At 45.6% G+C, this 27481-nt stretch overlaps 1 protein-coding gene across 3 annotated transcripts in view; it reads left to right on the forward strand.

Moving 5' to 3' along the window:
• The window catches only part of TIAM1 (TIAM Rac1 associated GEF 1), a 217878-nt gene that overhangs the window by 42687 nt on the left and 147710 nt on the right, over positions 1-27481 (forward strand). For 2 of the 3 annotated variants that reach the window (XM_054188086.1, XM_054188087.1), the window contains one exon: positions 19600-19926. The exons of the other annotated variant lie outside the window; for it this stretch is intronic. The gene's annotated coding sequence lies outside the window, so the exon portion shown is untranslated. The remainder of the gene's footprint in view (positions 1-19599; positions 19927-27481) is intronic. 3 annotated transcript variants of the gene reach the window in all.

The raw sequence follows: 27481 nt of genomic DNA on the forward strand, positions 1-27481 counted from the left end.
AAAGACCAGCTTTTCTTCTTTTGTTTGCAGGATGCTTTAGGCTTTCCCTTTGCTTGGTGGTGTCACAACCCACACAAAATAGGAAGACACCAGAAATACAGGAAAGGAGAGGCAAGTGTGCGTGTGTGTAGTTTGTTGTTTTCTTCTTTCCTGCGGTTGACTGTGGCAAGTAAATGAATCTCTGATCTGTAGCAGTTATCTGGCCACTAAATGCTTGCCTTGATGAATTGTAACCAATGTGAAATTTCCTTTCCCTCCTAATTTTTAGATACCTGTTGAAGAAAATAGATACTTTTTTCTTCTTTCTCATCAAGTGCTAACAGCTAAATGCTGCTGGAACAGCCTCTTTTTTGAGGCAATAAAGGTGGCCGCGTTTCTGAAGTGCCAGGATCTGATTTGTCTCCCAGATGAAGTGGAGCATTATTTCTTGCATGTGCTATTGCATATTTCAAGACTAGGATGATAATTGTTGCTGGTTTGACTTGGTGTCATATTGAGATGGAAGATTTGGCTGAGTCCATAGACTTTAATGTTTCAGTGGGACACGCTGTTCCTAGCTAATACAAGCTCAAAACTGAGGTCACGCTGTGTGGCGCCATAAAACAAGTCCTGGCTTCTCATAAGCGGGCAGTACAGTTGATATCGATGGAGTTTTTCCAGCTTGCCAACAAAACTTAATCTAGCCTTAAATCTTGTCTTTCAAGTTAGATATAGCCATGTCACTCATCAGTGGATGCTTTCCTTTAAAACTGCTTCCTTAGTGCTTTGTGGAAGAAGATAATTTCTACCCTTCTAAGATTTTGAAGAGATTGAATCAATTTCTCTTTTGTTAACCTGTGCCAATGTTTTCTATACTTGAAATAATGTTTCTCCTTGCTGAGATTAAAATGTTAAATTTTCCATCCTCATTTAACTTTAAAACGTTCTGAATTTCAGGGCCTGAAAGCATGCAGCATTGCCAGAGGAGACTGAAGTATCTGTAGCCTTTAGTGCAGAGAAAACATTCAAAAGCAAAGTAGAATCATTTAGTGTAACTTCTTTTGAAAGAACAAGGTAAAACTTGTAGAAATCCTTAAAGTAATTTAAACACTGATACCTATCCATCCACCTGTATAGCTAAATCTGCAATGATGTCCAAGTGATAGTCAGACCCTGGATTTTTCCCTTCAGGTTCCTCCAAGTGTTTGGGTCTGTTTTAATCTCCCTGTCTCGTTATCAGAGGCCTGGTGCCACTTACCTCTCTCTTTGTACGCTGGTCGTAATACCTGCTGCCACTTCAGATGCCTAAAGTAAACCTGCTGCTACTTCTGTTCAAGTAGTCTCTTTAATTGGGTTGTTGTTTTTTTTTTTTTTTTTTGAGGTGAATATAATCTGGCATACTCTCAGTATTTATTTGTGTTAAAGTGGTGTCAGTCTAGTGACCCAAAGGTCTAGTGTGCTTAAGCTTTTCATGTAAAATAGCCACTGTCTCATAAAGAAAACGCTAATAAATAAATCAAAATCTAACCATGAGGTTGAGAGGATCACAAGACGCTGCTGCCCCATGGTTTGGTTTCATGCCTTGTGGTACTGGGTAACAACCCTGACAGGGGCTGCAAGATGGCTATTATACTGTATAATGAGAGTAAGGGAGTCAGCTGCATATAGTGGCTACTTTTGTTATCTGCCAAGGTGAGTGAAACTTCGAGTGGTCGAGTGGTACCTGGAATGTGGCTGCTGCTCCACGTGTCGCAGCTAGCCCCAGCAAGTGCTCCTTTAGGAGACTAAAGGCAGCCTCTTGCCTCGCCCGCAGTGATGTTGGACTTGTGTGGCCCCACGGCCGTCGAGGGGATTTGGTGCAGATGAAAGTCCATGTACCCTGCAGTCTGTGTGTCGCCTCTTCTGCAGAAGGAAATGGTTTTTCTCTCTCTCCTTTTTTTTTTTTTTTTTTTTTTTTTTTACACACTGTCTTTTGAAAATGCAGCTGGTGGTCCCTTCAGTTTTGGAAAGCTAGTCTTGGAAAGAGACTACTGAGCTTCCTTAAAATAGCTAATTAAGTATGAATTTAAGCTTGTCTGTGCGAGAACCTAGCCAGCCTAGCTGTAATAGGATTGTTCCAGCTCGTTTTAATTGTGCTGATGCTTTAATTGTGTGGATGCTTTAATACAGGGTTGCATTTAGGAGCAGACTTCTCTCTGAAACCTGCAGTCAAACCAACCCACTGTGACTGTTGGAACCCTTGTTTGATGGCCGGTAGCTTTGGGACCTGCCAGCAGTTATGAGTGATCCAGGTAGCAAAGAACATTTCCTTTGATCATTCTTACTAGCCCTTGCTGCTTGTGCTGTGGATCTGAATGCCTTCGCACTGCAGATGACCCGTGTCAGGGGTAATGATAATAGTCTTCCATAAATATTTTAAGTCAGGAGTTACTCATGCATACAGTATTCAATTTTATTTATTTATTTTATTCAGTGTTAAGAGCAGAAGAGTTGAACACTCGGAAGTTCAGGGGAAACCCTGTCTGAAGACTGCTTGTGTGCATTTATCACAGTGGTCCTAAATAAATGGTATGCAATTGTGTAATGAGTTTATTTCTTTTTTTTCCTAGGACCTTCGTTCAGGATGTTTCCTTTTAGGAAAGAATAGAACTTTTATTTTTATTTCTAAACATGTAACCTCCAAAGAATATTTTAAGCATCAGTTTGCTTTTTTTTCCTTTTACTTTATGAAAGTAGTTTGTGCAGAAATAGCAGGACACATCTTTGGGGGGCGTTTGTTGTTGTTGCTCTGTTTCGCATCTTTTGTTGCGAACTTTACAGAGTTGCTATGTCTCTCCCTACCTCGGCTGTGGGAATTCCCTATAGAAATGATGCAGATGCTAGAGGAACCTCGGCTGTGCTTCATGTTCATAGCAATTGCTGGACCTCTCCTGACTACCAAATCTTCTTTGTTGGGCTAGAGAGGAGGTTGCCCTTTTAACTGTTAAATTCCTGTGCTATGAGCAAGGACATCAGTACTAACTGCTAAGACCTAAAGCAAGGGGGGGCGATTCTGTATCTCACTGACAGACGCAGCTTTCAGCTGCTTTGCTGGGAAGCAGCCTGGCTCTGCGGCTGGGTCTCCTGCTTGATGGAGGGGTCCAAAAGTCTCCTCCTGCAGCTTAATCAGGACCTCTACTGGTATTTTGTCTTTTGGGGTTTAGATCAAGGTTTTGGTATAACAGTGTCACAAACTGGGGAGGGGAAAAAAAAAAGTAAACCCCCCCAAACCCTATCTCTGAACACTTCACTCGGGAAGTATTTTACTTTAATGGCTTGTTTTAAGCCTTGGCTTCTGAGCTCCTTTCAAAGCAGATATGTTGCTGAAACTGGTTTGCAATATTTATAGAGTTTTGCCACTGAATTTGCTGTGTGTGAGAGGGAATTCCTTTCTTTTTTCATTGCCAATGAATTGCTAGCAGGTCGGTTCTCCTTTTTATGGAAGAAGATTTGCTTGAAAAGACTAAAAGTATAAATTCTCTATCTGATATTAGGCTTGAATGGGTAGTACTGATAAAAAATTAATGGCATGAAATACCCTGGATGATGATTTCTCGTCTGATGTGAACACGTTTTATATTCTTCTTCTCTTTTTAATTGCCTGGTGAGCTTTCTTCTTAGCTATCCATATATCTATTTAATTTTTCTTTTTTTCTTTGTATCCAATTCCCTCGGATCCTGGTGCTCGTAGTTGGGTTAGCAGCGTACTCTGCCAGCACTGGCATTGCTTTTAGAGATCTGACTGGGCCAGCTGCTGACGTGTTTAATACAGCTCTGTACGTTTGATGTTTGTGCTGATAACCTCAGGCAGTTTGGGATGCTTCAACTATACAGAAATGGAGCTGAAATAAGAAGTTTTTATACTTGAAGACAGTTTTCTGCACTGGAGCAAACAGCAATTTCCAGTATTTATTTTTTCCTGGTGCATCGGTGTGACCTTTGGTTGTTGGCTGCCGTGCCATGAGCAGCTTTGCTGGTTCCCGTGGAAATGGGCAGTGCACCCAAGCTGCTTGTCCGAAGGCCATCCGAGGCAGCCCCAGGTACCTCCCCAGCAGGCAGCGTGGGCTGGACCGGCTGCAGCATCGCTGCTGCCCACAGCCACCTCCCCTGGGTGCCCTGGCATTGTGGGTGGGTGGCAGGCAGTGCTCCCCTCCCATGGGGAGTGTGGGGGGCAGCATAGCCCCTTGTGGGTGCTCCTGGAGAGAGGTGGTACTCGGTCTGGGAAGGGAAGAAGGGGCAGCGTCTCTGCCTTTGTGGGGTTACACACTTCTTCCCCTTCATGTGCATACTGAGGTTTTTTCCAGGGAGTAATGAGAGGACAGGGCAGAGGCAGATTTTACTCTGGAACAGTGTTTTGTATCACTTTGCAGCAGTGTTTATTTCTCATGGGCAAAACAAAATGGTCAATACCAAAGAAACACTAATTACTGTAGCATATTCTTCTCCTTGGCTTGACTATTGCCATTTTAAAAGTCTAGGTACGGCATTTTCCATAGCTTGGATTTGTTTGTGTTTGAAGTAAGAATTGTATAATTAAAACAGGTTTTCCTGCAAAGTGTTTTCCCTTAAATAAGAACTGTCTGTAGCTGGGTAAAAATAAGTAATGTTTTTCTTGAATTTCTTTTTCTTCTTTGAAGCTTTTTTTTAAATATACTATACCTAATTGGCAATTTCTAATATTATTCTTTGTAATTGTTTTGTGGTCATTGTCTGCTCTGGTTTGGAAAGGCTCATTAGGAAGAAAAGCACTTGATCCCCAGCTGAAGAGTGGTATTTACGATGTGTTACGTGATCTTGGTTTGGTGGTTTGCAGAAGGCAGTTTTGCTGCTTTGGGTCCTGTCACTAACACAAGCGGCACTGATGAGGAAATTAATTTTTTCCTGTCTACTCAAGCAGTTTGTGTATACGCTCGTTGGAAATGGTGGATTTCCTTGGGTTTTGGCTTTCTCATTTGGAAGGCAGGGTGCTCTGCTGTAGCCCCCTTTCTTCTGGAGGACCTGTTCCAAAGCTTGGGGCAGAAATTAGGATGGCAGCACTGCATTCAGACCAAACAGGGAGCTCAGAGGGTCTCTGAGCAAATGCGTGCCCATGTAGTTGAGATTATCTGGTATTAAATGAAACAACAAACGTGCGAACAAAATCCAGGTGTTCTGTGTGTCACTGACTTCTTGCATGCCTTGAAGGCTTATGCTGTGCTGTGGCAGAGTTGGGGATTGTATGGCACATCCATGTGTGGCTGTGTTGGTAAGCAGTCCCATGAGGTTGTTAGGTTTATGCACAGGGAATGGAAGGTGAGGGACGTGTTTTGCAGGGGCAGAGTGTGATTTAAACCGGGCTTCCCACAACAGTGTTCTGCAGAAAGAGCTGTATTGACAAGGGAGTGTGGAAACGTCTCCTTTCTTCCCCGCTGCCTCCCACGAGTGGGCAGATACCCCGGGCAGGCAGAGCAGTGCTGACTGCAGGCAGGCTGGTTTGGGGTCCCTGGCCAAGCAGGGGATTCAGTCAGTCCCTGCAAGAGGACGGCCTGTGGGGGAGCATGCCTTGCTCCACCCCTGCAGGGATCTGCCTGCGTGGCTGGGGTGCAGGGACAGCATGTGTCAACAGGGGCTCTCTGGAGACAGGGGCTGGGGTCTCTTTGTGCAGTGTGGGCATCTGGGCCATGGCTGCAACTCTTGGGGTCTTCAAGAGGACAGGTGTCTACAAATAATAATGAAGCTGTCTTTGTTGGAGGGGCTCTGCGTTCCTTGCAGTGATGTTTATATGCAGTGTGCTTTTTGAGCTATGCCTCAGTTGTTCCCTTTTCACACCTGTCTCCTTATTTTATAGTGTCTTTATGCTGGGATGAATTTGAGCTGCCTCTTGTAGGAAGTTATGTAGTCCATTCCAACTGGAAACTGGGAGCTTCATTCAGCTTCACTGTGGTAACCAAGCTTGCTGGAGCCATGTTGTACTGGAGATATGGAGATAAGGACCTCTGGGTATGGCACTAAAATACAAGTGCAGTTCTGCTGAAATTTGGGCGTCTGCTTAACTCTTAGGCTTGTGTTGTGTAAATATAGACCATGCGTAAATGTGTAGAGCCAAGCCTTGGCCTCTGCAGGACTTAAACTATCAGATGCAATGTGGAGTAGCCTGAACTGAAATGGAAAAATTAACTATGTTTTCATTATATCTAATGGATATGTCGCAAGAAACAAACTGTGGGTTTTAAAACTTGACTATTCCACAATAGCTGCATTTCTTTTGGCGCTCAATTATATACCTCTGCACGTGTGTGTCTGTAGGCATCTTGGAAGAGCTAGCCTCTGAACTGTGTTTATGGAGCAGCTACCCATCAGGAATTGACCTGGGGTCCTACAGAGCTAAAGGCATGAATTACGACAGCCTGCGAGACGTGGATCCTTAATTGAGGTTTCACATCCTTCCTGCGTCAGTGGCAGAAGGAGACTTACCAGTTGGTTGGATTCACAAAGACAGCGGGTTCATGGAGACGGGCGCACGAGGAAGAGAGACCAGACGGAGCAGTTCTTCTTGTTCCTGCTATCCACATTCTCGATCTTTTCAGAGCCTGCTTTTTCAGCAGCAAACATGCCTGTGCTGTTACTTGACGTGGTGGTTTTTGTCTTGCCAAGTGAAGAACTGATCCTGAAAGGCTCCTGTGGGGTACTGCAAGGGGCCTCCCCCTGTTCCCTCTGTTCAGGAAAAGTTGTGCATGCTTTTAGCACAGGCATCAACTCAGCCCCTGCTGACTTCAGCGAGATATGAGGGTGCTCAGGAGTGGGGGTGAGGGGCGAATCTAGCCCTAAAACTTTCCTGTAGTTTGTGTATTGTTATTTTTGGCTGCACAGAATCAGAAAGGTCACGTATATTAACCTTTTCTTCTTTGCTTAGTTTCAACATGGCTATTACCCTTTCTGCAATCTGGCTGCCTAGCTGAGTATGCTAATGTCTCGGGACACGTCTGTTTCCTGGTCTCTTTGGGTAACTATACAGACCATCTCCCTATCATTGTCTCAGACTAAATATTCCTTCGCAATTGGGCAAACCGGTAGCTGAATATAAAGGAAAAAGATCCTTTTACTCTCATAATGGATTCCTATACTAGCTGCATCGGTGGGCTATCAGGGATGGGAGGAAATTGCCTTTAAAACTGTCGTCATCATCATCCCCATCGCTGGTTCAGATGCTGCTTTGCCATTGAAACAAGAAGCAAAAAAACTTTGCAGAATCTTTTCCTTCTGAGTTAATGAGAAAACGTTTGTGGCTGTAGTATACATTACAGTATTTACAGCAGGGTTGTGCTGTAAATACAAGGCTGAATTCAACAGTGGCGTTGATCTGCAGCTCGTTCATCCCACTTCCCTCCCTGACTCTCAGCCCCTCAAGTGAATTACGCCTTGTGTTCAGTGCAGGGCCATCTGTTTCCCTGTATGTTCTCTCTTTTGCTGCAGCCTGATTTGAATGGAAAGGTGAGTCTAAATACATATGATGAGGAGCGGCTCTTTTGTGCTCCAAAAGCTTGTTTTCCAGCCGAGGAGACAAGCAATTAAAAAAAACCCAAACCCAACAAAGCACTGGGTGTTTTGCTGCCCTGCAAATGTGTTCCTAATGGAAGAGTCTAGGGGATTACTGGGAGCAGAGTTGAGGGGCACCTGAGATTTGGGGTTAATTTGGCACCTCAGACATAAAGATCTCTTATGCCGGGGCCTGAGCAGCTTTTCAAAGATGCTGAAATCTGTATTATGACCTAAAGCTACTGCCAGATAGCCCCCACCCCCACATGTCCTCCTGATTCATGCAGAGGAGAGAGCTGTTGCTGCTATCTAGGTTTTTCTGTGCGATCTCCTTTTACACTGTAAATGGTAATTTAATTTCCACATTCAGAGACCTTAAATTAATTATGAATAAAATAATTTATATGAATTTTAGAGCTGAAGAGTGATGGATTAATGGCTCTCTGGAAACATGAGGCCACTTTACCAGAAGGGATTCAGCACAGCAGTGGCTGCGCCAGCTCTACCCTGTTCTGCCCCATGTCTGCATCCCTGTGACATGGAGTGGGAGGAGAAGGAGAAGGATTTCCATTTGTTGGCATCCTGGGGAGGCTGGCACTAGGGTGGAGACAAGGAAAATGCTAGTGACCATGTGGTGAGGTGTTCAGGGAGCCAGTCTGCTTGAAACCACTATTGATGGGGTTGATTTTTCACCAAGGGTTAACTTTCATCTGCACACCTCAAGTTGCATGGGTGCAGGAGCATCCAGGGCTGCAAGAAGACAGGGTCTGGCATGTGGGGTACAGATGGAAGAAGGAGTTGCCATCTCTGGCAACAGCATGGGCTTTGACCAGCCTGAGACACCTGGAGTAATATGCATCTCTGTCTGCACCACACTGTGGAAGTCGTCTTGTGCACTCCATTTTCCACACTCTCTGGTGGGTGCTCCTGCCTGCCTCCTCTACTGCCCCAAGACCTCTGGCAGACTCAATCACCTGGTGCTTGCTTGTGTCAAGTAGGTTGAGGCTTCCTTTGATGGTTGGTTTTAATAGGTTTGATGCAGTAGGAATTTGGTTCCAAATGCATATTGTCACATTTTATGCACGGTCGGATTTGCTTCCAGTCCAGTGGAGTAGAGTGCTATGTGGATCAGCTCTGGTTGTCTCTTTTTGTGCCTTTTTCTTCCCCCCTCTTCTTTCTTTAGGGGTCGTGGAGGTCCTTGAAAATCTTAGGCTTGGTCCTCAGGTCTCTGTACTGGCAAAGCTTCCAGTGATCTCAGCAGTCACCCCTGCCTTTGATGTGAGGCCGGTTGCTTGACGCCTCTGGGCATAAATCATTTCACAACTGCAACATTTATCAGGTGCTATTGGAATAGCTGTCTTCCTCCAAGAAGTGTGTTGCATTTTGGAGCTCTTTACAGTTCCTTTTTTCTTTTGTTATCGTTCTGCAGAGGCCAGTGGGCCTAAAATTACTTCCGCCGTCTGTCTCCTGGCTCCTGAGCAGCAGCGCCTGTTTGATGCCTGCATGCACACGCATATTGCACTGTCCTTCTGCACTCCCCTCCTGATCCTTTTTATTCTTGGGGACAGGCAGGCTACAGACCTGAGTCCAGGTTTTATACTCCAGGCACTTTTAGGGCCGAAAGGGGTTTGTTTTCTTTTCCTAGAAGCTTTGCTTGCAGAAGTGAGCAGTGAGCAGTCCAGCTCCTAGCAGTTTTATTTGGCAAAGTTTCCTATTCTGGGTTGTCTCTAGCTCTTCCTCTGCAGAACCAGTGGAAACATTATTGTTTAATCCCAGCAGCCTTCCTGAAGTTACTGGTTTTGTGTTTCTGGCTCGTCCCTTTCCCGTGTGCTGTGAGTATTTATCTCCAGTTAGCAATCCCGCTGGGTGATGCCTTGGCTTTGGATGCAGGTTGGGTATTGTGCAAGGTCGGTCTGTCTGGAGGGCAGATTGCCATCAACAAGCTTCAGTATTTTTTCATGAAACAATACTTAACTTCCATGGGTCAGCTGGAGGTGATGGTATCGTGTTGCTTGGAGTGACTGACAAGGCAGTGACAAAGCTTTATGCTGCGTAGCTCATTTTAGTATCACCAAGTGCGATAAACAGCTCGCTCAGACCCCAAAAGCAGCAGTGAAGGTAAATTGGGTTAAGGTTTTAAGTCCTGTGTAACAAACTATCAAAAAATAGCCTAAACAGAAGTGGTCAAATTACTCATGGGGCCCCTGGTTTTGTATGACTTCTTCATGCTTAATCATTTCTTTTCCAAGCTAATAATTTCATAGCATTTCTTTCACAAGGTTATAAAACAGAGGCTAAGTGAAACAATCGCCGAGTGTTTGCAGAGCGTGTAGGTGAATGCAGTGGCGTAGGTTGATGTACGCTTCAGCTGGTGCTCAGGAAGGAGAAAATTCACCTATGGTGAAGATGGAGCCAAGTCATAGGACTTCCCCATCGGTCTCCCCATCACCCTGGCCCACCCAGCAGGAGGAGGGATGCTGGTCAGGGGGAAGACTCAGCGATGGAGACCCCCATTTCTGTCCCCTTGCCCAGTTATGTGTCTGGCCAGAGCCCCGCCAGACAGTGCCCACCAGCTCCATTGGGTGGGTGCTTTTCTCAGGGTCCCTCTTTGTTTTACTCTGTTAACCTCTTGATCCTCATACCTCTCTGCTTTTTTTTAGCATGTGCTGTCCCTGGCAATCATCTGATTGCCCAGATCTTTCTCTCCCTCTTTACAAAATATAGCTTACATTGTTCTTCAACCCTTCTCTGTTACTCCTAGAGCGTTGGTGTTGTAGCCCAGGCTACTTTTGGTGAAAAGAAGATTCCTGATGGTAAGACAGAGGCACAAGCTAGAAGCCTTTACTGTTTTTGTGTGTATTTTCCCCAGTATTTGTTGGGCTAGGCTGTTTTTAAAATTTTCTTGAAGTTTTAAAGCAAAAATAAAAAAAAAGGCACGTTCACAGAAATGTATTAAACTGATACGCAGCCTGTTCTGAAAACAAGACATGTTCAGCTACTTGAGTATCCACTCTGGCATATAGCCATAGCCTCTCATACGGAATTGCTCAGCTGCTTTGTGAACCTGATCGCAAAGGTCTAACTTACACTAGTTTAGTTACAGTAGTAACTATAGTTACTACTGTAACCTATGCTAGTAGCTTATATTTAAAAACAAACAACAAAAAAAAAAGGGGGGGGAGGAAAAAGCAGAACTTCAGAGCTTTCCTGTCTGCATGTTCCTCCTGAATTCTGCAACTTTTTCAGTTCCTTCCTACATCTAATGTGATTGCTCAGCCTTGCTTCTATTTAACATTTCTATAGGACAGAAATCAAGTTTCTATAACTAATAATGACATACCATAGTGTTTGTTAATGAGATGGTGATACATTACCAAATAGCAAGATGAGAAGGACGTGTTTCTCTGAGACAACATAATGCAGTACGTGTTGTCCTCTTCTTCAGGGTGCTTTTTCAAACAAGAAAAAATGGGAGAAGAAAAAAAAGGAGGAAAAATAAACCTGACTCTTGCATGACTGAGAGATAGGGCTGTGTTCACAGTCCTCCCTGTGCCATCCATGTCCCACCCGAGCTAGTTTGCCAGAAAGATAAAAGTCCAAGAGTTTACAAGGTCCCTCCCTGCAAATCCTGAGGAGCCTAAGGGGTGTGAGAGCCCCAGACTTGCCTGCTCATTGAAGGGACGCAGCAGAAATAATTTGGCTGCCTGAGGTGGCGCTTGGCGGGCCCATGGTTGGGTGCTGGCATGGCATGCATGCCAGTGTACCTGCTGATGGGGGAGCTGCGAAGGGAAGGCTGTGGGGCAACACAGGCTCAAAAACACAGACTGAATGATTTCTACCTTCTACTTGATCAATTCAACCTGATTATTTCTAATCATCAGTCTATAGAAAGTCCCTGCACTCCTGGCTGGGAGAATAACTATATTCCCATTAGCTTTCAAAGAACAGTGTGGTTTTCCCTGATAAAACCCCGTGTGTGTTTCTGAAGGCTGTTCTTGTTTGGCAACGTCCTTCGGGTGTCCACAAGCGCTGGTCTGGAGGATGTCGCCTGTCACCCGTGGGCTCTGTGAGCCGCGAGCCTTTGGGCTCACCACCCCTGCGGGGCTGGTAGGTGGGCACGGAGGGGTGTCTGCTCTCAGCTGTGCGACGTTGCAGCTGTTATACCTCCCAGATGTGGGTGCGACTCCCCAGCAGGGCGAGCATAGAGGTCTGGCCCCTCATCTCTGTCTTCTTGTGCTGGCAATTTGCACGGGAGTTTGGTCAGAAACAGAAGGCTACGTCAGGGCTGCAGCAAGGCTTCTTTAAGGCGTTTTCATTTATAGCAAACTGACACTGAGTATTACTACGCTTTCGATAGAGGTGCGGGTTAATCTTACTTGCTTCCTACACTCACACCTCTACCTCGGATCTGTCTGCATTAGACTCAATACTCATTTTGTTGACTTTTGGCAATTTCTAAACTAGCTTTAAAAAGTATTTGGAGCAAAAACGGGTCGCTTAGCAACCCGCTCCTGCCGAGGACTCCTGGAGAATGGGTCAGTGATTAACAATTATGTCCAATTGAGGTTAAAAATGCAGGGCAGTCTGCAACATTGCTGCTCTGACGGCTGGAATATTTCAGCATCACGATGCTGGGATTTATGGTGATGGTAAGAAAATTTATACCAGTTGTAGTTCTGACCTCATGAACATGATGATTCAAGACTTCAGTGTTATGAAATTGGACTGAAGCCTCTTTTCTTTACTGGTATATTACAAAAAAGCATTAAATGACCATCAGATGAGTAACATAGGCATGACCTATATGTTCTACATATATTTTTTTCCCAAGGCTCTGGGCCTTCCCCTGGCCATATGACTTCCCAAAGATCTGCATGGGAGGGTGGAAAATGGGGAGTCTAGCTATAGAGCAGAAATGGAGAGGGAAGGTGGCTTTTTGGTTTTTGGTCACCTATCTGAGTGTTGGCGCAGTGTTCCTCCAAGCAAGGAAACAACAAATGCCACATATGCTTGATGAATATATTTTTCTGAGCCTTATTTTGGCAACGTGATCATTTTCCTAAGTCCTCGGTGGTGCTTTCGTTTCAGGATGAAGAGATCGTTGGCAACTCTTTCTCCTTTTACAGAGTAGGGAAGGAGGTGGCTAGATTGTGATTTCATTTACCCCAATAAATGTCCCAGTACTTATCATTTCTGCAGGAACTTACAGTGAGAATATTAATCATTAAAACAGCACTCTATCTCTTCGATGTTTTTAGAACTCTGGCAGTGAAATCAACGTTGTTTTGCCAAGTCATTTACTTTTATTGTCTAATCAATTTCTAAAGGCTCTTGCCTATTTGCTTCTTTCTTTAATTAACCCTTCTTTTCAGCCTTATCCCACCCCAGTCATCATCCCAAACTTGAGAAATAAGGATCAGCTGACAGCACCTCTTCAGCAGTCATGGGAAGCGCTGAATTCTGGGAGCCCTGACTGGAGGTGATTTATATTCCTAAGGACTAATGTTCCATCACTGTCCGAAGCTGACAATGTCACGGGCAAGCAGGCAGCTCTTTTCCTTCACTCCCTTGACCTTCCCCCCCCCCCCCCCAGCTTCCACTGAATAGGCTTATTCCCTGCCAACTTAAAAAATACATATTTATTTTTAAAAGTTCCCTTTCAGGCTAATATTACTCATCATCTTAACTCACCTGCCACTGCTGATCAAGGAAAAAAATCATCTTAATACCCCTTTCCACAAGAGTAAGAGGATGTCTTAATGAATGCTTTCCTTTCTTGGTTTTGATCCTTAAACATACTTTACCATTGTCGGTTCTTTATGGCTTCTGTCTGCCAAACATGGGACTAAGTGGTAAAATCCGTACTTGAGACTTTGCAGATGCTTTTAGGTGTCATTAAGGATTGTTAATATGCAGAGCATCGCCATGCGACAGAGGCTGCTAGAGTAGGAAATCAGATCCATCAGCTGTTGTTAGAGCTGCAGGACAGCAGAAATCAGTGACTGGGACTGGATTTGGACAAGGATTCCTCATTAGTACACTGAGGGAGTGTGGGGGTGTGATGGGGATGGAAAAAGGCAAACCCGAGCATGTTCCTTCTACTGCAGAAGATTTGGAGCATCTTTTGAATCCCATAGCTCTTGCAGTCACTCTGATGTCTCCTAACTACAGAAAGACTATGCCCAAACTTGATAGTGTGGACTACATTTGTATAAATTGAATTAATGTCCAGTTTCAGGCTATCTACTGCCTGCTTCCACAGGCCAAAGATTTTTCCTTCCTTCCTGGCTTCTTGATTAGTGTCTTAATTCCTGCCTTCCAAGGCTTTTCCTGGTTGTTTGTTTGCCACAAGAGATTGATTTCTACACCCATCTGTCCCAAGGCAGGTAGTTGCTTGGGGAGCACTTGTGCTTGTTTGTGGCAGTAGCGGTACAGTCAGGCAATTTTGCTGCTGGATTGAGTTGGCAGCGATCACTACTCAACTGTCCCATGCCTGTGCACAGCAGCCAGTTGTGTTCTCACCCTCCTAGGATGAGATGGGAGTTTTAACCCAACAAAATCCCTCTTTATTGGAAAGAAATTGGATGCTGCAGATGCTGCCTGCTGTGTTTCCTGCTTGCTTTCAGTGGAGCATCACGGTTTATGAAGGCTTTCCCTCTCCTACAGTAGAGGGACTTTTTTTTTGTCAGGCAAACACTTTGTGGCTTGCAGCATGGGCTGTTTGGGGGTGCTTGTGTTGAAAGGCCTGCTGCCCATTTACCTGTGACTGTAGGCTGTTTGCTCGATAGCCAGCGTGAGCTTTCTGCCTTCCTTCCCTTGCACTGAAAGGCCTGGGAGCATCAGGGGTAGGGGGTGGCAGGGAGCAAGAGTGTTTCCTGCGGTCTGTCATGGCTCAGCAAGGAAGGGAGGCCGGCTGAACAATGAATCGTGTGTATCTGCTTTATTTACTTAACGAGCTCTTCTCCACCTTGGGAAGTTCAAAAGATTATTCTATGTGCTGATTTCTGATACCAAACAAGCTGGAAATGTTAGTGGTTATGTTAATGTTGCTCCTGGCTCTCATGGCGTTCACTTTAGATAAAAATAAAAATGGTTTTAATGTGCTTGGCATGGGAGCTTTGATTTGAAATGAGTGCTGTCAGCCATATTAAAAAGATGATAAATTACACTGAAAAACGTGTGTTCGTTTCTAGTAGCAGCACTAGGGTTATGCCACAAATACAGTAAAAGCAGAATCATTTAATATGCAGATATCTGCCCCTCCTGGCTCTTACCATGCTGTGCTGCACTGTGGTTTGCATGTGTTGTCCCACAGTTGCTTTTTGCTGGTGGTGAAGCCAGTTCCCTGTGTGGCGGCTCCTGCTCACATGGGGCACTGGCATGGGTGGTGGCAAGGGTTGCCGTGTTATCCCATGTGGTCTTTCCTTGGGCTCCCTGCTCTCCGCTGTGCTGTGGGGGTTCCCCAGGCATCCTCGTTCAGCACATGGGGGGGCCCCTTTGGCATTGCCACGTCAGATTTGGCTTTGCACTGGCAGTGGCAAAAGCCCTGCCTCCAGGCAGAGGGATGCCTATGCGAGGGCTGCACTCTGGCTGCTCTCCTGGAGTCCTGCTTTTGGGGCTATTTTGGTCTGTTGCTGGTTGCTCTGTGTGCTCATTAAATTCAGCGGGAATTCATGGGTAAAAAGGAAGATAGAAAATGTAACCCAGAGTAAGCTCTAATAGATTTGTAGATGAAAACCAACTTGACATATTTCTGTATTCGAGAATTATAATCTAATCATTCCTTCACTTGCACAGCAGGGACTTCAGCAGCATGTAGTTATTTACATATAGGGAACATTAAACAGCCACCTCTCTAAACCATATGTGAACATAAAATCTAACAACCACTGCTGAGTAATGGGTATCCGCAGAAGATATGAATAAAAATAAAGCAGAAACAAACATAATGAAAAGGTATTATTGCAAGGAGTAGCTGTGACAGCGGCATATTGTGACCCTATAAATCTGTATCCTCTTGAATTAACACTATACACATTGAACACATGCAGAGGGTTTGCTTTGTATTCCTTTCTAGTTGTAGCAAGCTGGTGGGGGCTTTGTGATGTCTTACTGCTTTGCCATAAGGAACTAGAGGATGGCACACCACATCAGTCGGACTTGTTGTCATTGCTCCTTTGGGGCAGTTGTGGTCCCTCAGAAACTTGAAACCTTCTTTTAATTTGCTGTCAGCTAACTTTGGGGCTGGCTTTGTTGCTCAGTGTATTAACCTCCCAGCCAGTGTATTGCCTGTCTGTCCTTTGAGATGCAGTGCCGAGTAGCTGGCTCCTGAAATGGCTCTGGTCCTGCAGGGATTAGGATTAATTTGTCCAGGTGCTGAGACACGCTCCTGTGACTGTATTGCTGGGGCTGCGATGTTGCCTGTGGTGCCGGCACGGGCACCTTGGCTTTGCCATAGTTACTGTGGATTCTTGACAGCTCCCGTGGCTGTTGCCAGGCTGCTGCAATGTGAGGGTATGTGCTTCGAGTGTTTGAGATTGGCAAAGGGATTTGGGGCTGTTCATGGTTTTTACTACTTTTGGGAGAAAAATGCATGGAGGGGCATCATCTTTGGAGAAATCACTGCTCTGTCTGTATCACATGAAATAAATATGCATAAAGGCTTTCCCAGAAATACTATGGTTTTATGGATTCTTTGCATTGGTTGATTAGTTTATTGAAATGTTATGCCTACTTTCCTGTCATTTTCTATTTTGAATACTAATTACAAACAGGAATTTGAAAATAATTCCCTAATAAAGGAAAGGCATTACCAAATGGATGCAACTGCATCCTGCAGAAGCCATGCTTATCCCATAAGCATGTTTTGATGGTGGGGCTAGATACTGGGGTCTCAGCGTGAAGGTTAGATACAGAGCGCTGTTAGTTGTAAGTGAGAAATGTATTTCCCCCCAATAAATGCACGTCTGAATCTTCTCATCGCTGGAGTCCTCTGCAGTTCTGGTAATGGTAAGCCTGAGAAGAGTAACTTCTGTTGTGTTTTAGGATAAAAGGAAAAGCTAATTTCTGTGGTATGGGGTGAATATGACAGTGAGTTTCTATCACAGAACTGAAACACCGTTTCCTACTACTAAAACACTGTTTCTACAATATTTTAACAAAATACTGTCCTTTGCATCTCTCTCATCTTTTAACCCCCTGCATTCCTGTGTCCTAACGGGAGGGCAATGCAAAATGGGGATGGTGGTAGGCTTAAGAAATTTTTTGTTCTTAAATCCCCACTATTTGTAAGTAGGATCTCGGAAATCTCAACTGTATTTTAATTTGGTTAGTCAAAGTATAATTAGTGCGAATGAGGTAAGAAACTAATTTAAACACAGCAAATGTAGTGAAGAATCCAATTTTCAGAAATCAGTAGAAATATAATTGGAGTCATTAAGTGCTGACTTCGGTAATTAAGAGTTGGGTTTTGACGTTTCAGGCTTGTGTTGCTAATTGTCCGTGGAGAGGGCAGAAAAATATTTTGTTTGCTGCAAAATTGGTCGCTCTCTGGACCCGTATAGCCAACAGCACGAGTGCTGCCCTGTGGCTCACGTGAACCTTCAGCGTTTGAGATTTGCTTGCTCAGGTCCCAGGCTCCTCATCCCTCCCTGCCTGCAGCAGGGGACATGTGGCAGCATGTTTCGGGGCCACCTGATGTGCTGGGGCCCGTGCATGGGAGGCTGGCCCGTGCATGGCCTTGGCTCTGCTGCTATGGGGCAGCCCCTCGCGCTGGGGGATGGAGGAGCCCACAGGGGCCATACCCTGTGCTGGGGATTCAATGGGGTGGAGAAACCTGTCTGTGTCTGGGCAGGCATGGGCTTCAGCTGCTCAGTGTCTGGTCTTGGCTGGGGAGGGCAATTTGGCTGTCCCCGGGTCTTTTCTGGTCTAGGGGAGCCCCTGGGTGCTCCACTGTAGGAGCTGGACCAGTCTGGGAGTGTCTCTGTCTCAAAATAGGGACCTGGCCACGCTCTGCCAAGGTTTTGGTTGCGCGGCAAAGAGCTACCGAGAGGCAATACATCATTGACAGATGATGCCATGCAGTGTCATGACCCAAAAGCGGGTCCTTTATGCTAATATTCAGGAGAAGCCTTTTTTGAAGCCAGAGGTGGATGCCTACCACCTTAATCTATCTTGCTCTCAAACTTTGATCTTGGATTGCAGGTCTGATAAGATAACTGGGTCTCTGCAGACTTCAAGTGCTGTTAAAGTTATTCATAAAAGAAATTGGTGGTAGGATAAGTGCATCCTCGTCACTTCTTGTTTGCAAAATTATCTCTAAGAAGTTGGGATGTTATGCATTTTTTAACTCCTGCAGTTCAACCAAGATGCTCAGCACGCTTTTGTTATGATAATGGAGAAACCATAAAAAAACCCTGACATGCTGATAGTTATCCTCATATAAAGTAAGCCTTATGTTTACTTTCATATTAAAAATGCTAATTTTCCAGAGCAATGGCATTTATAAGACTTTTTTTTCCTTTTGTTTTGTTGTTTTCCAAACCCCCAGATAATGCCCTTGTTTGGGCCTCCAGCGTGGAAGCTGATGTGATAGTTTTTTGTGCTTTTGAGCTTTCATACCCACAGACAAATCCATCATCGGCTGAGATCTCTTGCTTTGTGTTTGAGTTTGCAATTATCTTGCGGCCCAGCGGAAGCCAGTGCTCAGCTAGGATGTTGCTTAAAATGTGTTTTTAAAACTTTGGCCTTGCTCATTTCTTAGTTGTGTTAAAACCACCGGCAGTTTAAACGTTTATTTTAACCAGAAATCCCTTCCCCCCCCCCGCCTTTTTTTTTTTTTTTTTTTTTTTTTGCAGTTGTAGTGTTTTTTCACAGTGCTTTGCAAAATTGCGTTTCCCTTCTCTTCCCAGGGGATCTAACCTTTAAAGCTGAATGGGTGATTTCTTGTGTCCTTGTTCGGGTTTGTGTTAGACGTGGGGCATCTTCTGAAGAGTGCAGGATAGTCTTTGGGGTTGGGCACCTGGTGATGGAGCAGCCAGGGACGGGCACCCCGAGGGAGTGCTCATGGGAGCAGCCTCTGCCACCCAGCCATGGTCAGAAGAAATAATCTTAATGTCCCTCTGTGTCCCTTTGCAGCCACACGATTTTCTGTATAACGCATTCAGAATACCTGGCAATGGCTGAACAAAAGCCAGAGAAGCACTTTAAATAGTTAGAACAGATTGGGGAAATCATGCCGAGCTTTACCAACCAGGCTGGCTAGAAAGGACTGTCTCTTAGCTGCCTGGTCTTCCATACACCCAGCAAGCAGCTCTTGTGTTTCATGACGGGAGGTGGGGTTCCAGGCTGGGGTGTGAGCTGGGCTTTCTGTACGTTGTTGTCCCCCTCTCAAAGGCACTGGGCACCCAGCTAAGCTCCTGCTCGCAGCTGCAGATTAGAGGAATAATGAGGATATGCTTTGGTTTAGGCATAATTTTTTTCCTGTTCCTTTTCCCTTCCCTGTTTCCTTTTGTTTTATCTCTTTAGACAGCCTCTGTTGCTGCCTAATTGGATTACTAGGTCACTCTACCAACTAACTGTGGGCTGTATAGGACTGGGACCAGTCCCTGAGGCTTGTTTGGGGGGCTGATGTGGGCTGTCAGCCTGCTAAGCTGCTATAGTCCTGTGGGGCCTCAGTGGAAAATGGCATTTCCCCGACGAACCCTACAGTGGCCGCATGAAGGAATGGATCCATTCCTTCATCTCACTTAGCTTTTTAGCTTTTGTTAGGAAAAATTTTAAAATTCTTTCTTTTAAAGTGTGCTGTATGGTACATAGCCTACAAGTAGGACTGGCTGTCTTCTGGGAAACCTTGAATGCAGTTCAGATGTTTGCACATTAGAGATGAACAGCTCTTACTTAAAAAGTGTGCTCTGTATCTTAAACAAAACACCTCCTCGCAGTTTCCATGGTAAGCTCTCCTTCATAATTGAATAACAGTCATAAATGGTTACATAAAACACAAGCAAAACGCTGCACTGTAGCTGAAGGCTGCACTTTTCAGCTGTGTGTTTGCTCTTTGCGCAGGGGAGCGTGCCAGTACCTGACGGCGAGGCTTGACGTGGGGTGCAGCTCTCTAACCCCTGATTGCTGGAGCCTGGGTCTCTGTAGAGGCTTCTCGTGTTTGTCTCAGAGCCGCCGTGTGACTTGTCTCCAGACCCTTCTGCTAAGGAGAAGCCAAGTGGAGGAATCATGAAGGCCGAAATCTGTTGATGGGACTACATAGAGAAAAACTTAGACCCTCTGCTTTCAAGGTATCTCTCTGCCGATAATATTGTCAAACTGTCTCTTTCCGGAGCTACTGTATTTACCTAGAAGCTGTTAGACCTTTGAAAAATAAGAGATCTTGCCAAGGTAAGTACAAATGATGTGTCAGACCATGTTTTTAAAACTTTATTCTTTTTTTTTGTCTCTTTTTTTTTTTGTTTCTTTCTTTCTTCAGTGACTGAGGTGGTTTCAAGAAAGAAAAAAATAAAGCTTTGCTACTTCTGGGACAAGAACTTCTGTGCTGTTCTGCCTCTTAGGTTTTTACAGTTTAAGTGTGTGGGTGTCTGTCATGGTGTGTGTCCCATCCCCCTCCTCATTTCTATGCCTCTTTTATTATGAGGATTTGGGTCTCGTTTGCTTAAAATTTGTCACGTGGACCTACCAGCTGTTAAAAAGAACAAACAAAAAAAAACCACCAACAACAAAAAAAACCCTTGGAAAACCCCAAATATGAAGTAGACCTCAGGGTTTTGATGCCTGAAGGTTGGCAATGCTGTATTCCCACCGGTGGAGCTCCTTGCAAGCAAGGGGTTCCTCCTCCCAGGCAAGAGCATACTTATCTATCTCTTGCACCTGGTGTGTGCATCGCTGACCCTTCCTGAGGGCTGTTCTGCCTGCACCCTGCTCTCCTGCCTGGCCTGAGTCCTTGTCAGTGGCAATCCTGGAAATGTGCTGGTGTGTTTCCCAGCCGGAGGCAGAGATGCTGGGCGGGACAGGGAAGAGCCGGTGGGCTCAGACGGGTGCATGGCACGCAACCAGCCATGTGTGCGGTGCCCTTCAGTCTGCTGCCCTGACCCTGCCTGTCACTGTGTGTCATGCTGCCCCCCCGCCCCAGATCCCTGCCTATGGGCCGTGTGGTGGTGGCGATGGATGCTGAGTTCTGGATTTAGCACTGTCAGCAGTGCTGCATGTGCAGGCGGGTGATGCTGAAGCGTGCCCTGTGTCCACGTGCCTTTCATCTTGGACAGGGAGCATGTCCAGGGGCGTTATGTCACCTTGGAAAGACTGCATGTGACAGTTTACTTGTGGATGTTGTTTCGCTGCTTCTTCCTCCCTGTAGCACTGCTGATTTGCAGGCAGCGGCTGCTCCTCCAGCCCTCCGCTCTCAGTGCTTCCCGATTGCTGCACATATGGTGTGTGAAATTACCCGGTGCTTGCCGGCCTACGTGTCACCGGCAGCGCCAGCTAGTAACAGAGTGGCAGACTGAACTCTGAATTTTCCCCTCTCCTCCGGAGGGAGGGGGTGAGAGGGTTTTTTTTGTTCTTTTGTTCGTCTGAGTTTGTATCACAAAATGCGTTGGAAATAAGCCTACTTGCCTGCATGCGGAGGGGAGAGGAAGGGATGCAGGGGAGGTGACAACAAAGCCATCGTCTTGTTTTGCTCCATCCAGGGAGCAAGATGCGGTGGGGTTTTCTACTTCTCGCTTTGGTATCAGGTGCGAGTTGCCCCTGTGCTGACGGGTGGGAACGGGGCATCTTGGCGGGAAGCCTGCGGCACCGGGATATCTGTGCAGTGAGTCCCTGCGCCTTGGGTGGGTGATGAGCTTTCCCTCTGATGAAGTATTTGGGATTTTCGTGTGGCTGTCACTGTCCCCTGCGCCCAGTCAAATGCATGTGTTCTGCCTCACTCCTGCACTCTGGTAAGGCAAGGGCAACTCTCGATGGTCCCCACTTTAAGGCAGCTGGTCCCTACATGTGGTGCCAGGGGCTGGGTGAGGAGGGGGTGCGAAGCAAGAGGTTTGCAGCCTTGGAGTCCTTGTGTAAGTCCTCAACCTCCCTTTTTGGGGAGGGAAGAAGAGGAGGGAGGTGGGGAAGGAGGATGGATGGTGTTGGCTCCATCCATCTTGTGGCTGTTGTGGTCCCTCTGCAGTGCTGCATGCCCCTGGGGCATTGGCCCTGCCAGCCTCCCCCATGGCAGAGAGGGGCACTGGGGCTGTCGGGCTGCCTAGGGGCTCTGGAAGACATCGCTCTGTCAGCTCTCAGCCCTGGTGTTCTCTGCGCTGCCTGAAATTGTGGAGGCCTCATTTGTTTCTGATGAAAGCCGAAGCCCTGTTGGAAAGGGAGCATCCTCCAAGGATGCCCGGATGTGTCTGAGAGGGGCTGCTTTCTACCCCCGCCCCCCTTTTCTGGTTTTCCCTCAGGTTTTTGCTAACTGTGAAGCTGCTAATGTAAAATGAAGGCATGGAAATTTCATATTGTAGCAATTAATCAGCCCTCCCTAATACTTTCCAGTTGTAAATTGCCAGCGCTAACAGATGCATGGTCCTGTTGCAGCCGAGCAGCTGATCCTGCCAGGAGCCGATGGTGGGTTATGTTTGGTTGGTTACCGCATCCTGGGAAGCCATAGTGTACCACTACCCAAGTATAGTGCTCTGATTAGTTTAACAGAAAGTTTCCAGTTATTAGTTAAATGTGTTTTTACTAATGTTTCCCCCCCCCCACCCCGTACTTAAGCAAAACTAAAATAGAAAAGGTGTTACCTTGTCACGGCACAGCCAGTGCAAGTTTCTAGGCTTTGGCTCGGTCCCTGCAGTGCGTGAGAGCTGGTCAGTAAATTCCTGTTTGATTTCGGTAGGTGTAGGATTATTTTTGCTGCGGACCCTACACACACAGATCTCCCTCCTTGTTGAGGATTTAGGGGGGAAAAGAAAGCAAATAACAAACGTGAGGAATTTTCCCTTTAACAATGTCTTGTTGCAGAGAAGTGGGATTTCTTGCCCTCTGGCATCCCTAAGTCAGAGACTTCGGAGCAGCAGAGGTCAGGATTTGGGGAGGGAGGAGGGGGGATTGGTTTGGGCTGCACCCTGCTGATGTGACTTATGGAGCGCAATTTGTACAAAGCAGTGCTGTTCCCATCCACCCCACGTCTGCTGGATGTAGCTGGCTCGCGTGCTTTGATTAAAACGTTGCAGGGAGGGGAAAAGAAGGAAGAAACCAAGCGCATTTCCTATCTTAGATTTTTAGGAGACACTTAAGGGAGTACACTTGGATGAATAAGGGCAAAGGCAAATTGCAAAAAGCACTTACTAAACTTGTCTGGGGATTTCAGCCCTGTAGTTTGCAGTGTGAAAGCTGGGCATTTCTTTTAAGAAGCGGCAATAAAAGCCGACAAGCCTAAAGACCCAGATTAATTTAGAAACTCTGCAGTTGGGGAGGGTGGGGGGGTGAAGGAGGGGTGGAAACAGAAGTGCAGCGACTCAGACTGACCTTTCCATCAACTCCACCGCTCTTCCAAAAACGCATGCAGCGTCCAAGCTGTGATCAAACCACGAGGTCCCCCAGGCGGCACAGGGGCAGGCTGTACCTCAGACGCTGGGGTACCACCTTGCTCCTCAGATGGGACCGGACCTCCCCGTGTGGGGCTGCGTGGCCGGCGAGGGCTGAGGCTGTCCGTCAGTCTGGCCGATCGGCATGGTACGGCGCTGCTGAAGTAATGGCGCCAGAATCTGTCCTGAAAGTGCTGAGCAAGGCGCAGAGGCTTATTTTGCAATACGTAGCAGCTTTTTTATGCAACTTAGAGAAGCTGGCTTGCAGTTATACGCGCTGTCTGACGCGGATTGGTGGCTATTATAAAGGATTTAATTATCCTGATGACCCAAAGTAACAAAAGAAACAGGCCTGTTCACGTCAAGCCGTGATGGTACGCGTGGTTACATTACTTCCCTCTTTTCTTCTCCACCCGCCTCTCCAACATAAAGCTACAAAGTGAAAGATGATACCGGTATTCCTCTTTCCCAGGCTGCTATATACAATTGTTTCTATGATCTTTGTTTACATAGATCTAAGGCAGATTAAAGAGCCTTTTAAAATCAGAGTACTTGTCAGGAGACTGGGTGAACCTGTGTATGTAGCTCACCAAAAATATTTCAGACCTCCTGGTACCTTCCATCCTCCTTCCCTAATCTTACATTTGTGCAGCTGGGCATTTTATGTCCCGCCACAAGCTCCCTTCTGCTCTAGGAGAATTTTAACCGTTTATGAAGTCTAGTAAAGCTACAGAGAGATTCCCTCACAGTGTTTATTAAACCATATTCCCTTCAGCGGGAAGCAGAGAAGAGAAGCCAGTTTATCTTTCTATGGGGCCCTTTGGAGGGAGATGAAGACCTTAATGCAGGTAAATGCTCACACCCATAGCAAAGGTGAGCCCTTTCCATAAATAAGCTGCCATCCTGCCTGCAAGGACAGCAGTTGAAGGAGCGGCAGAAGCTTGGGGAGGTGTAGTGGGGCTGCCCAACGGAAGCGATGCTGCAGGAAATAAAAGCTGGGTCTCCTCGTTCCCTTTTTGATCTTTGTCAATAGGATGGATCTTCCGACTGCGGTGGGTTTCACTTCAATTAGAGAGTATCTTCCCCTTCAGTTGTCTCTACTAGTTCCCTGAGGTAGGTCATCGTATGATCAAACTCTCTCCTGAAGCCATTTGTAAGCAGCTATACATTGTGATACAAGTTTACGATCCTATAGAAATATCGCATATTATAATTATGTGTAATCTTACCAGTTTAGGAAGTTATTAGATTACTTTGTGCAAATATTTTGACCTGTGTAGAATGGGAATATTTACTGACAAATTTGTTGAAGTCTTTTCCCTGCTTTTCAGTTGATAAGGGCTTAAGTAAAAAAGTTTGCTTTAGGAGTATGTCAGAGAAATCCTGTTTTGAAAAGCCATTTGGTTTCTTAGGAGCACGTGCACATGTGTTTTTCTCTTTATGTTCTTCGGTTTCAAGGGCATTTAAGCTCCATTTTTCAAAATTGAGTTATTTGGAAGCATTAGACTCTTTAACGTTACCTAAAGTGAACGAGACCATTTCTTAAATTGCTGCAAGTGTGTACTCATGTGCACAGTATGGTCCTTACGGGGCCTGAGTAGCATCTTTGGATCACTGCGGAAACTTGGGAGCCCCTTACTCTTGCTTGCGCTTTGCCTCCAGTGACTTGGCTGGAGCTCACACAGCAGAACGCACTGTGGATATGGAGAATTGCCAGGTTTTTGTGACTGGCCGGGGAAATTCCGCTTATAAAACAGTCCCATTTCAAGAGGTTTTTGGGAGGCAGCTGGAAGAGCACAAACCCTTGCATTAGTTGCTATGGTTGATAAGGGTTTGTAGGCAGCTGCAGCTTGAGCTCTGAATAGTTCAGCTAGGTCCTTATCTTTACTTGCCCAAACGCTCCATCGAGTAAGAGCTGACATTTTTCCTGGGTGGAGGAGCAAAAGGATGGTTGCTGCGTGAGCTCTGAGCTCTGCCATGTTCAGTAGAAACGGGGAGGGCTTTCTGTCTGCTTCGGTGTGCTGGCCTGTCCCTTGGAGCCCTGTGTCTATACCTTCTGCCAGGGCTGTGCCATCCTGTGGGCAGGGACAACATTTGCAGGGGGTCCCTGTGTCACACGTGTATGTGAGGAATCTGCAGCCCAAAGGTAAATGAGTTAGATAGACCTTCATCTGAAAACTGCTCTTTTGTAAAGGCAGAGGGCTAGGGGTGCCCTGTGTTGGCACAGAAGGACAAATTGGTGTCGTGTACTTTTGTGGTTATTCCAGTGAAGAGAACTGCAACTCCTGCTGACCAGAGGCCGGTGAAACGTGCTCAGGAACTGTGGCAGAGGTGTCTGCCCTGCTGGATGTCCATCCATCACCTGTGGCAGAGGTTTTGGCTTCAGTCTCGGTGGTCGTTTTGCTCTTAGCATCGCTCCTATGGATTAAAGCAGTAATCTTTAAGTCAGGTGGCTTAATGAATTTCACTTAGTTCATGGTCTCTGCAATGTTGAAATCTCTCATCGATTTGAACCTTTTTATTTCGGAAGTCAAAATGGAGGAAAAAAGCACACTAATTCAGTTTTAACACCGGGTTGTGTTGGGAGTACTATCTGTTACCAGTGAGGTACACTTAAATTCGACTAAGCCTTGGTAGGCACTGATCATTCGACTGGGAGGCCTGGGTGAGATTATTATATAAACCTCTCCTCAACAGTTTAAAGACTAATTAAATATTCTCTGTTCTCAGTTGTAAGGGAGATGCTGTTTTAATTACAGAAGCTTTCTTCCGACACGCGCAGCGCTCAGCTACCAAGAAGAACATGGTGGCTTCCTAAACTTCATCTTTCTTTCTTATAATCTCAGTTGAGTTCAGTGCAAAGCTGACCAGAAGGTATGGCAGTAAGGTATAAATTATGCAGCCTTTTCCAGTTTGCGTCATCCAAAGCTGGTGTTTTTGAACATTAGCACGCAAGTTTCCATTCTTCACTGTTCGTGGAGAAAATGGAAAATAGTTTATAACCCTGCGCTCCCCCTTTTATCATTTCTTTACCATCTTTGCCCTGTTAACTGTCAAAAGACATTTCTTGAGCTGAAAGCTTTGATTTGGATACAAAAACTATCATGATCTTTTATAAAATACGTAAGACTATCCAGATGTGTAACGGTTGATGTGAACCGAAGCTTTGGTAATTTTGAAAATGAGATGATATCCATGCATACAGCTCCTAGAAAACTGATCCATCAGTTATTTGTGGGTTTTTGAAAATCTGGAATGATTTCCTAATTTTGCAGGAGACTTAGTGTTCAATTGAGGGCTAACTGCTTCATTTCTGTCTGCCTCATTTACTCCCTTGTGTAAAAGACAAATAATACTGACACAAGAGAGTTGTATGAACAAATGCTTATGATCCAGTAGTGGTATGCCCTGCATAAGATATAGTTAATCCTGCCTTGGGGGCAGCAGGGTGCCTCATACAACCTTTTGAAATTTCTTTCAAGCCTGTGATCTAGGCTCCATTGGCTCAAAACAACCAGGCGTGTTTCACGTAGGAGTTCAGCTGAGTCTTGATGGAAGCCCGAACCATGTTTCTGTATAGCGTGGCATTTCATTTGGTTTCTCATGTTACCCCGGTTAGTCATCTCTCATCTTAATTTTTTCTTCTCTCCTGACTTGCAAACCAGATTCTGCTTGGTGGATGGTGCGTATCATTACAAGAATTTGCCCTAGCAACCAGATAGATTTCCATAAATAGCTTATCCCATCATTGCAGAGCATCTCCGAACCTCAGGATGTTGTACTGCAGTCTCTCTGAGTGGTTAAAGGCTTTAAAGGCTGTTGTTTTGTTTCTAATGGTCAGACAAAAATAAACCATGCCGTGAGTGGACTTGACTTTGTGCGCAGAGTAATGCTATTTGAGACATGAGAGAAATTCCTGCAATGTTTACATGCTGAAGAAAAGTGCCTTTGAAGCCAAAGTATTTTTTCTGTGTATCCATGTGTATGATTTTGTTTACAGCTTGTTATCTGAACAGTCATCTGCTCAGTGAGCACCTGATCTTGAAAGACATGTAGTACCTGGGTTGGCCATGCCATGTTGAAGTTATCTACTTAAGTGGCTGCTCTTGGACCTTTTCCCTTGGTCCGTGGAGCAGCCTGGCAGCACGCTTCCTAGGCTGAGGAGTGGGATGGCCAATTAACGAGGTTTTTCCTTTCTGGGAACACGGGCTATATGAGTCTCTGCAACTATTTGTTTTTTGTGCTAGTCAGCATGGGAAATATTTTAAGATACTTTCGGAGTGTGCCTCTTTTCTTTTCCCTATCTCTCCAACTTCAGAAAATTCCAGTATTTGGGATATCATTGCATTTCCATAGCACTGCAGGAACATGAGGAT

This window comes from Rissa tridactyla, chromosome 1 (assembly GCF_028500815.1).
Source record: "Rissa tridactyla isolate bRisTri1 chromosome 1, bRisTri1.patW.cur.20221130, whole genome shotgun sequence".
In the NCBI taxonomy this organism is placed as follows: domain Eukaryota; kingdom Metazoa; phylum Chordata; class Aves; order Charadriiformes; family Laridae; genus Rissa; species Rissa tridactyla.